The following is a 12,245-nucleotide window of genomic DNA, read 5'->3' as shown; positions in this document are numbered from 1 at the left end:
AACTGGACTCATATTCTATATTATTCTTTTGCTTCATTCCAGGATGAGGGAGAATGATGCATAACTAGAAGAGATTTTGCATGCATAGAATGTACTTAGTTCTTTATCAGGTCTGGTATTTGAGGCACTGCACCAAAATAGGGTCCTGATAGTACTAGGCTTGTTGTCTAGACACTGGATGATTATGGAAGGCTAAATAAATCTTAATGCTTATCTCATAGGGCTGGGGTGGCTGGATAAGATCAAGTCCTTTCTTGAACTAAACTGTCAAGCATTCAGACTCTATTTCTTTTTTTTTTTTTTAAATTTTACTCATGTATTTCCAAGGAAAGAGGCCTCAAATATATATTCTGAGGAGATAAAATGCTAATCTAATAGACTTAAATTCCAAATATCTAATAATATTATTAACATAATTATTTGCATATTCCTACATACAGCTCATACATAAAAGAACAATCTGTCAATATGATTTATAAAATATGTTCAGGGCACTGATTTCTTTAATTTTGCTACAAACATCGGGCCCCAGGCTTTACCTTTGTCTGGAAGCACCAATAACCCATATTCCTGTCCACTAGCAAATGTGAGCTCATGAGACCATGCACTAACTATCTGTTTCATGTCCACTGGGATAATATTACTATGAGAATTTAGGATTTGATAAATTACATCACTGTTTTCTGTCTTCGAAAGGGTGCATGTAGAATAAACCGGTGATCCTCCAGGACACAATGCCTTGATTGCAGACCTTAGTAGTTCCATCTGCATAATAGGTAATTCATTTCTTTGGTTTAACCTGTAAGATGCCTTCTGGATATCAGAAAAGAACAGCCAACTTCGATCATTTGAACATGGGGCATCAACTAACACCTTGTCAAACATTTCAGGTTGAGTATCTCCTATCTCTCTCCCATCCAATTCAGACACTTACTGTATTTGTCAGGGGTTGTGGGATAAAGGATTCTAGTGTCTGCTTCAACCACCTTGATCTTCAACTATCATACTCATTACAGTGAAAATAACCTGGATTGGCACATTGTAGAAGAGCTATTGATTTACCCCCAGGAGCAGCACACATATCCAAAATTCTCTTTAACAGAGAAGCAACTACAACTCATGATGGGGCAGGCACAATTCTTTCACTTCAGGCCATGCCTCACTCATCCCTTTGTCCAACTCTCCACGCTCTTAGTCCTTCCTGTTCCCACCAAAAAGCAGGGCTTCCTCAGAGCCAGACTTTCTTTTTTTTTTAATTCTTTAATTTGTTTGTTTCCTTTTAATTTACAGGATTCAATTCCACAATTCCTTGAATTTCACATTTTGTCCCCCTCCCTTCCCTCCTCCCCCCCCAATGGCATCTTATAATCAAGTATAGGATCTGTAGATACTTTCACATTATACAATGGTCAGGTTATAAGGATGGATTGTACCAGCTGGGATGAAAAATGGTATAGAGGACATAAAATCAAATAAGAGAACAAAAAAGATCAGGTATTTTGCTTCCACCTGGATATAAATTTAGTTCTTTCTAGTTCTTTCTCTGGATGCACGTTTTTCTCTCCATCATGCGTCTTTTGGGATTGACTTATATCCCTGCATTGTTGAGAAGAGTCCAGTCTATCAAAGTTGGTCATCACACATACGTTGTGTCCGTAATTGTGTACAAATTCCTCCTGGTTCTACTCTTCTCACTCAGCATCAGTTCTTTTAAGCCTCTCCAGGTAAATATGAAGACCGCCTGCTCCCTGTTTCTTATAGCGCAATAATATTCCATAACATGCATATACCACAACTTGTTCAGCCATTCCCCAATTGATGGACACCCCCTTAATTTCCAATTCTTTGCCACAACAAAAAGAGCTGCTATAAACATTTTTGTACATATGGGTCTTTCTCCCATTTCTATGATCTCTTTGGGATATAACCCTAGGAGTGGTATTGCTGGATCAAAGGGTATGAAAGTATTTATAGCCCTTTGGGCATAGTTCCAGATTGCTCTCCAGAAAGGCTGGATCAGTTCACAGCTCCACCAACAATGCATTAGTGTTCCAGTTTGCCCACATCCTCTCCAGCATTTGTCATTTTCCTGTTTTGTCATCTTAGCCAATCTGACTGGTGAGATGTGGTACCTCAGAGTTGTTTTGATTTTCATTTCTCTAATCAATAGTGAATTAGAGCATTTCTTCATGTGCTTATAACTGTGATGGGCTGGCTACATTGTTCAAAAGCCTAACATGCACTTGCTAAAAAGACTGTTTTATGGAGAACTCACACAGGGCATGTACTCAAATGGTGGTCAGAAAAAGCAGTACAAGTACATTCTTAAGGTCTCTCTTAAAACTTTGGAATTGATTGTGTGACATGAGAGACGCTGGAGCAGGACTGCCCAGCATTGCATGTCCTCATCAGAGAAGATGTGATCTATGAGCAAAGCAGAATTGAAGTAGCTCAAAGGAACAAGAGATGTGCAAATTTTGAGAATCCATCCCAAATATTCACATAGACTATTTGTGTCCCATCTGTGGGAGAACATTCTGAGCTCATATTGGTCTGATCAGCCACAATCAGACACACTGTAACTTGACTGTAATGTAGTGGTGTCATTTTAGTTCTCTTTGCAAAAAAAGGACAACAAGCAATTGAAGTTCTATTCTCCAACTTGTAGTTTTGAAAAAGGGTAAATAGGTATTGGGGTAGGGGGCTTGGTGTGAGAGATGTTCCATTTCTACTTGGTCACTCAGTCATGATGCAGAGCTATGACAATTTCTAGTTACTGTGTAGAGTAAATGAGACCTCCATGCCTGACAGTAGATTTCATGGCTCTAGGTTTCTGGGCAAGGAAGGTGAATTTAGACCCAGCTGTTGAGAGATGGATCATTCAGATAAAGGCTTATTCCCTTAAACTGCCAGTTCAACTGTTCATATTTACATCCCACTCTTCAAAAGGTATTGTGTTTAAAATATCCATCATCCTTCATTTAACTAGGTAATCAGCCTCCCCAACCTAGGTTGGTCCTTGAGTCACAGACATTCTGTCCTTCCTTGGGTTCATATGATAACTCTGCTTTCCCCACTCAGTTGGAGCTCCCAGGGCTTGTGCTCTACTGGTATGGTCTGAGAAATCAGGGTCATCTTCAGGCTCAATGAAGCATTAGAGTGGGATTTTAGCTGAGGAATTTGCATAGAGTGGGAACTTGAGAAATGTTCATTGAATATGACATTATAAAGCATTAACAAGGATATCCTTCCCAGAGACATTACAATTTGCACTGGAGAGCATTTTCACCCATGAGTATTTTGAAGGAGCTCTATTTCCTCAAATGCTCTCCCTTTTTAAATCAGATAGTCATATAAACAGCTTAACAGCTACTCCAAACATGTGCTGCTGAAGTACCCCAGGGTGGCAGCTTTTGTTGCCATGTTTGTATAACCAGGAATTATTTAATAGAATATTTTTATGAACAAAGAATGTCTGCAATGTTCCAGGCTTTGTGCTAACATGGTGTCTTTCACACAATAGGCACTCAGTGTTTGTAGAATTTAATTCACTTGCTCCCAACTGTGTTTTCCTTCTTTATTAATTTTTTTTTGGCATTTCTACATGGATGAATTTTAGCAGAAACATTGTCCTTTATACTACAGTATAGCTATCTATGCTAGAACAGTTTCCAAATCTTTCTAACTATCCATCTGTCCAACCATTTATCCAACCATCCATCTATCTATCTATCTATCTATCTATCTATCTATCTATCTATCTATCTATCTATCTATCTATCTATCTATCTATGATCTATCTTTTCTCTGTATTTCTATCATCTCTGTCCCTACACTTGCAGTATTTCTCTCACTCTTATGGATTAGACATATAATATTATCAGTATAGGGAACTTCCTCCAAGTGAGAGAATTTTTATTATCAATGTCAATCTTCAATTGCTCTGCAACTTACAATCTTGGATAATTGCTGGGAGTTCTAGGATTTTAGTTGACTTGCAATGGTCACAAAGTCAGTATGTCAGAGGCAAAATTTGAATCTAGATTTTTTGATTTTGAAAGGTGGCTCTCTATGTTTCCTTCCCTTCCCTTCTTCCTCCTCTTTCTTCTTCCTGTTCCTCCTCTTTTCTCTCTCCCTCTCTTCCCTTCTTTATCTCTCTGTTTCTCTTTATCTACTAATGTATATGTTACACACAAAACACACACACTCACAGACATGTATTCCAGCATAAAAAGATAAAAGTATGAGAACAAGGATCCTATTAAAGTTCATCTATGCAGAGATATAGAACTATTTCCATAGGAGGAATTTGCAATGAAAATTAAAATGATGGAAAATTTATCTCTCTAAAAACTTCTATCAATAAAAGAGAGAAAGAGTAAATCAATGAATTGAGAATGCAACTTAAAAAAAACCCTAGAAAACTTTTTAAAAATCCTAAAGAAACCACAAAATAGAAATTCTGAAAATCAAAGAAGACATTTATAAAATCAAATGCAAAAACCCTCAACAAATTGAATTTACAAATAAAACTAGGAGATACTTTTTAAAAGACTGAAATTGTTTAATCATTTGTTAGTATGATAAAAAACAAACCACCAAAGTAAAAAGACAAAGATAAGTTCATAATAAATGAAGAAGAAATAAAAAAGTAAAGTACTTTGTCTAAATGTCAATAAAACCAACAATTGAAATTAATATTTCCAAAACCAAAAAACCCCCAAATTAACATAAAATAAAATAGAGAATTTAAATAATCCAAATCCAGAAAAAGAAATAAGCAAACCATAAATTAATCCCTAATGTTGTGTTTAGGGACCAGATGACTTGCAAGTTTATCTATTTTCCATATTGACTGTCCAAATCCAGAAACCTAGAGGGCAGAAAGCCTTTCCTCTTGCATACAGCTTGGTAGTCATCCTCCTAATAATCCTAGTATAAGTACATTTTTGAAGTGGTCTAAAATATCTTTGTTTCACAAGCCCCAGGTTCTTGATCTCAGATTACATAGGGAATCCACAATTTTTTTTGAATATTTTACATTTTTATTTAAGGTTTTGAATTTCAAATTCTATCCCTTAATTTCTCCTTCTCCTTTCCCCTCTTTGATATAATAAGCAATTAGATATAAGTTATACATGTGCAATCATGTAAAACAATTCCATATTAATAATTTTGTATGAGAAGGTTTGAATAAAAGAAAAAATGAAAGAGAGTGAAAAATGGAATGCTTCAGTCTGCATTCAAGTAATATCAGCTCTTTCTCTGGAGGTGGATAGTATGCTTCATCATTAGTTCTTTGGGATTGTCTTGGATCATTGTATTGTTGAGAATGGTGAAGTCATTCACAATTCATTAAACAATATTGCTGTTACTGTGTACAATGTTCTCCTGGTTCTATTCCCTTCACTATGCATCAGTTCAAGCCTTTCCAGATTTTTCTGAGATCATCCTGCTTGTCATCTTATAGCACAAAATATTCCATTACAATCATATACCGCAGATTGTTTAGCCATTGATGGGCATCCCTTTGATTTTCAGGTCTTAGCTACCACAAAAAGATCTGCTATAAATATTTTTGTACAAATAGGTCTCCCTGCCCCTCCTCCCCTTTTGCATGTCTTTGGGAAGTAGACACAGCAGTGGTATTGGCTGCATTAAAAAGTGTGCACGGTTTTGTAGCTCTTTGGGCATAGTTCCAAATTGCTTTCCAGAATGGTTGGATCAGTTCACAACTCCACCAATGGTGCATTAGCACAGTTTTCCCACATCCTCTCCAACTTACAACAATTTTCTTTTTTGGTCATATTAGCTATTTGGATAGGTATAAGGTAGTTATCAGAGTTGTTTTAATTTACATTTCTCTAATCAATAGTGATTCAGAGCATTTTTATATGACTATAGATAGCTTTGATTTTTTTTGTCTGAAAACTGCCTGTTCATATCCTTTGACCATTTATCAATTGGAGGAATGAATTGTACTTTTATAAATTTGACTTGGTTCTCTCTACACTTGAGAAATGAGTATATTATCATAGATATTTGTTGCAAAAATTTTCCCAGTTTTCTGCTTTCCTTATAATTTTAGTTGTATTGGTTTTGTTTTGTAAAACTTTAATTTTTTATAATTAAAATTATCTATTTTACATTTTGTAGTGCTCTCTGTATCTTCTTTGATCCTAAATTCTTCTCTTATCCATAAATCTGACAGAAAAAACAATTCCATGCTTTCTTAATTTGCTTATGGTATCAGTCTTTATGTGTAAAATTTGATCCATTTTGACCTTGTCTTCTTATATGGTGTGAGATGTTGGTCAATATCTAGCTTCTGCCATACTGTTTTCCAATTTTCCCAGCATTTTTTGTCAAAAAATGAGGTTTTGTTCTGAAAGTTTGGATCTTTGGGTTTTTCATGTACTAGATTTCGATGGTCATTTACTACAATGTAATTTGCACTTAACCTATTCCACTGATCCACCACTCTATTTCTTAGCCACTACCGATTATTTTAATAATTACCACTTTGTAATACAGTTTGAGATCTGGTAGGGCTAGACCACCTTCTTTTGCTTTTTATTGATTTTCTTGATATCCTTGAGCTTTTGTTCTTCTAGATGAATTTTGTTATTATTTTGTCTAGCTCTATAAAATGATTTTTGATAGTTTGATTCATGTAACACCGAATAAATAGAATAATTTAGGTAGAAATGTCATTTTTATTTTATTATCTTGGCTTACCCATGAACAATTGATATTTTCCCAATTGCTTATATCTGACTTTGTGTGAAAAGTGTTTTATAGTTGTGTTCATATATGTCCTGGGTTTGTCTTGACAGGTAGACTCCAAATTAATTTATATTGTCTACAGTTATTTTAAATGGAATTTCTCTATCTGTTTCTTGCTCCTGGACTTGGTTGGTAATATATAGAAGTGTTGATGATTTTTGTAGGTTTATTATATATCCTACAATTTTACTAAAGTTATTAGTCATTTCAAGTACTTTTTTAGTTGATTCTCTAGGATTTCCAAAGTATAACCCATTGTTTGTAAAGAGTATTAGTTTTGTTTACTCATTTCTTACTCTAATTACTTTAATTTCTTTTCCTTATATTATTGCTATAGCTAACATTTCTAGTATATATTCAATAATAGAGGTGATAATAGACATCTTTGCTTCACATCTGATTGCATTGGAAAGGTGTCTAGCTTATCTCCTTTTTCAGATTATGTTTGCTGATGGTTTTAGAGAAATATTACTTATCATTTTAAGGAAAGTTCCATTTATATCTATTCTTTCTAGTGTTTTCAATAAGAATGGGTGTTGTATTTTCTCAAAGACTTTTTCTGCATTTATTGAGAAAATAATATGGCTTCTGTTGTTTTTGTTATTGATATGTTCAAGTATGCTGACAGTTTTCCTAATATTAAACCAGCCCTGTATGCTTGGTGTAAATATCACCTGGTCATATTGTTTGAACCTTCTGATATATTGCTGTAATCTCCTTTTTAATATTTTATTTAAAAATTTTTGCATCAATATTCATTAGGAAAATTGGTCTATAATTTTCTTTCCCTGCTTTCCTTCTTCCTGGTTTAGGAACATTCATGTCATAAAAGCAGTTTGGTAGGATTCCTTCTTTGCCTATTTTTCCAATTAGTTTATGTAGTATTGGGATTAGTTCTTTAAATGTTTGGTTGAATTTGCTTGTGAATTCATTTGGCCCTGGGGATTTTTTATTAGGAAGGTCATTGATGGCTTGTTCAATTTCTTTTTCTAAGATTGAATTATTTAAAATTTTAGTTGCTTCTTTTGTTAATCCAGGTAACATTTTGTAGATATTTATCCATTTCATTTAGATTGTCAAATTTACTGGCATATAATTGGGCAAAATAGTTCCTAACAAATGTATTAATTTCCTCTTCATTGGTGGTGAATTGACCACTTTCATTTTTGATACTAGTAATTTGAGTTTCTTTTTTCATTCTTTAATCAAATTGACAATGTTGTATCTATTTTACCATTTCCCCTCATAAAACAAAATTCCAGTTTTAATAATTCAATAGTTTCCTTACTTTCAATTTTATTGTCTTCTTTGATTTTCAGGATTTCCAATTTGATATTTAATCAGGAATTTTTAATATTATTTTTCTAGTTTTTTATAAAGTTGCAAACCTGATTCATTGATCTGCCTTTTTATATTTTTATTGGTATAAAAAATAGAGATTTGAAATTTCCCCTAAGTGTCATTTTCACTGCATCCCACAAATTTTGGAATGTTGTCTTATTGTTGTCATTTTTTAATGAAATTATTGGTTATTTCTATGATTTGTTCTTTGATCCACTTGTTTTTTTGGATTCATTATTTAATTTTCAATTAATTTTAATCTCTCTTTCCAGTGTCCATTATTGAATTTTTATTGCATTATGATCTGAAAAGGATGCATTTGCTATTTCTTCTTTCTTTACTTCAGCTGAAGCATAATACATTCTGCTCTAGCCTCTTATCTTTACTTTGTGTTTATCTCTCTGCTTCAAATGGATTTCTTGTTAACAACATATTGTAGGATTCTGGTTTTTATTCCATTCTACTATCCACTTCTGTTTTGTGGGTAAGTTCATCCCATTCATAATTGTAGTTATGGTAACTAACTGTGTACCTCTCTCTATGCTATTTTTTCCCCTTATTTATCCCCCTCCCTTTAATCCCCACCCTTTCCCTTCTTGCAAGTATTTTACTTCTGATCATTGGCTTCTCCAGTGTATCCTCTTGCTTATAAATCTAGTTTCCCCTGATATTATTCTCATCTCTTTTTACTTCCTTATATGTTAATATAATTTTTTTTTATCCAACGGAGTATATATGTTATTCTCTCTTTAATCCAATTTTGATGAGAGTGAGTTTAGGCTTTTCCCACCACCCCTTCATCTTCTCCTCAATTAAAATAGTTCTTGTGTGCCTCTTTATGTAGGTTAATTTACCCCTCATTCCATCACTCCCCCTTTCCAGTGCTATTTTGTTACTCACACCTCTCTTTTTTGTTATGTGGGATATCAAACCATCAATGTCATCTTATATTCTAACTGCTTTTATACTAATAAAGTTCTTAAGAGCTACAAATATTATCTTATGTTTTCTCTTTGTTATTTTTTTCTTTTTCTTTTTTACCTTTTTATATTCCCCTTGAGTCTTGTATTTGGAGGTAATTTTTTTTTATTCAGCTCTGGCCTTTTATGTAGAAATGTTTGAAAGCCTTGTGTTTCATTAAATGTCATTTTCCCCCTAAAAGATTAGATTTAACTTTTCTGTGTAGGTGATTCTTGGTAGTAATCCTAACTCCTTTGTCTTCTGGTATATGTAATAAGAATGTAAATTTTAAAGATCTTCCCTGCCCCTAGGCTAATGTGCACCTGAAGCCTGGGGTGGGGGAGGCTTGTTTTTCAGTAGATACTTCTTGATTGGCCAGTGAGTCAATAAGGTTGTTACATTCTCTGAGCCAGGAGAAGGCTATATAAGCCCTGATGTGTAGCTTCGTTTTTGGGACTCACTTTGAGAAGTGTTCTGTGATTTGATCTGGATTCTGGGAAGCCGTTGTTGAGAGTCCCCCGGCTTTGAAAAACCCAGAATGTGGAAACCCAGATATTGACTGGGTATGGATGTAATGGTTGGACAGTTTGGAAATCTGTCTACTTGATCTGTTTCTGTCTTGATAATTATGCCTGTATACTTTGAGGTTCAGGGTGCTGACCTTTTCTCCTGAACAAGGTAAACGATATATGTCTGACTGATTAAAGTAAGCTTGTTAACCCATTTTGAGTTGCTTTCCTTTAACAAAGCAGATCCAAGAACCTGTGGTAGCTGCAAACCCCGAGGACACTTGGGGTGCTTGCAGAACCCTGGGCAAGTGTACAGTCTGTGTAGTACAGCAAGGCCCCATCTCAATGACCCTACCTTAACACAAGCAACCAGTGAGACCTTGTCCCCATTGCTGACCAGTAGTGAAGCCCTACCCCAAGGCTGGTCAATAGCAAGACCCCTGCTACTGGGCCCTGCAAGGAAAGAAACCCTGTTTTCATTGCCCTAGATCAATTCAAAGGTAGTTTTCTAGTTGTTTGGAGGGGGATTTCAGAGGACTTCAGAGGGTTTCTTCTTTGGTCTACCATCTTGGGACCAGAATTACATGCCCAAATTTCTGACAGTGAATTTAATGTCTATATTCTTGTTGAAAAAAAAAAATGAAGGCTGTTATGCATCTCTAATTCAAAGGAATGCTGAAATAAAGGAGTTTATTCCAAATAAAATCTTTAGTTCAGTCCATAGAAATTGTTATGTAGATTAATAGGGGTTATCTGAAACTGCTCACAGTTTTAAAACATAGTCTTACTTGAACCACAGTACAGAAGAAGATGGACAACTCAGAAAACAGGGATATTCATCTGAGCTTGGATAGGAATCCCACATAATTGCTTAAGGAAAAAAAATCACATTTTCTAAGCCTAACAGATGTTATATCTTTTACATCTATTTCAATTTGCTTTGCTTTTCTGAATGCTTATTTCCCCTGTTGGCATTTATGGTCTTTGGAAAGCTATATAGTGGTCCCCAATGATGTAGTGCCCTAACTCAATAAAATAGTACCCAAATACAAATAATGAGGTGAAACGAAAAGTGTCTAATCCTATTGCTCTGGCCTTTAACTTGGTATGATCCTTCATTCCATGGAGTGCAATGAGAACTGGTTACTTTTCCTTGCTGAAGGAATTACAGAATTATAGGGAATCTTTGACATGATAAGGCCTTGAAACCTGAAAGGTTGTTAAACTTCCCTGGGTTTGAAAAAGTTTTTCTAGGAATTTTGCCCTGGCCCAGCTAAACCATTTTCATTCTGTTTTCTTGCCAAGAAAGAAAAATATCTTATTTTGATGATCCCACTGGCACCATTAGTCATCTTTTCATTTCTCCCATGGAAGAAAATAATTAAATTATTGGTGTTTGTTGGCCCATATGGACAACTGGTTTTTCATTTATATGTCTGCAGACCCAAGGTAAATATTGTAGACTCCAAGTAAGTCAATGAGTGAGGTCTGAAGATACATAGTTTTGTAAGCAATGCCAATATTTTGATTCCTCAAGGAAAAATTGTATGGGAGATATTGTTACCAATATCATTTTCAACATGATATAATTAGGAGTACTAAGCACATATCTGCTACATTTGAGAACTCCACTTTGTTGATTCATGTCTTAGTCTTTTGATGAACATCAAGTGGTAACATAAAAATGTAAACATTACCTTTCCTAAATTACTGAATCTCCCATCCCTAAAGGGTCATCAAATGGACTCGTTTTACAACAAAGATATCAGAAACTGAAAGAACAAAAAAAAAACATATTTTAAGTATCCTGATATGTGCTTGGGGAAATGGGGGGAGTGGGGTGATAAGGGTCAGGTTGATATAGAAGGGAAGAGATGGGACTGAATTCACCAAGATTCATTCTTCTTATAATCTAATTTTGGACCAGAAAGACTATCGCTTGTGTATACTGTTTGCAACTATGCAAAATTTTCAAGAGTATAAAAATTCTCAGTAATTCTAGAGAGGATTACACTGCCTTGGGAACAAGTAGATTCCTCCCCATTTTTGAGCTTTAAACAAAGGTTGGATATCCACTTCTCAGGCATATTGCAAAAGGTGTTTTTGGGGAATGAGGAAGAGATAGGTTGGATTGGTTGGTTGTTGTACTTTGTTCAAGAAGAGGACCAAAACAACATTACTATATTGGGGTCAAGGTTTATTTAGTCTACTGACATTGCTTTCAAATCTGATATCATACACAAGTTTCATCATTACTTCGATGAAAGAAGGGTAAAAATAAATGGATTATAAAATAAATAGCCCTCCATGATTCAATGATATGGGTTTTGCTGGATCCAAAATTTATGAGAGTATATAAAGAATCTAATTTGTCCCGATTGAGCAAAAAAAAATTATTTTGAGAGTGTAGTCTTGTGCTATCTAAATATTCATGAAATATTTTAAATAAAATATACAATAAACATATTGTAATTCTTTTTTTTTGAGAGGGGAAGGTAGGGCAATTGGGATTAAGTGATTTGCCCAAGGTCACACAGCTATTGTGTGTGTGTGTGTGTAAAGAGATTGAGGCTGGATTTGAACTCAGGTCCTCCACTCCAGGGCTGGTGCTCTATTCACTGTGCCACCTAGACACCCCTGTAATTCTTT

General features: G+C 34.8%; 1 pseudogene; it reads right to left on the bottom strand.

Annotated features, from left to right (window-relative positions):
* Positions 1-333: 333 nt before the first annotated feature.
* The window catches only part of LOC138148875 (tRNA (cytosine(34)-C(5))-methyltransferase, mitochondrial pseudogene), a 160,419-nt pseudogene continuing 148,507 nt past the window's right edge, over positions 334-12,245 (bottom strand).

The sequence above is a fragment of the Petaurus breviceps genome, unplaced genomic scaffold (assembly GCF_028583685.1).
Source record: "Petaurus breviceps papuanus isolate PSGF00001 unplaced genomic scaffold, PetGlider_PUasm1.0 90842, whole genome shotgun sequence".
NCBI lineage: Eukaryota > Metazoa > Chordata > Mammalia > Diprotodontia > Petauridae > Petaurus > Petaurus breviceps.
This window is presented reverse-complemented; position numbering and strand designations above follow the sequence as displayed.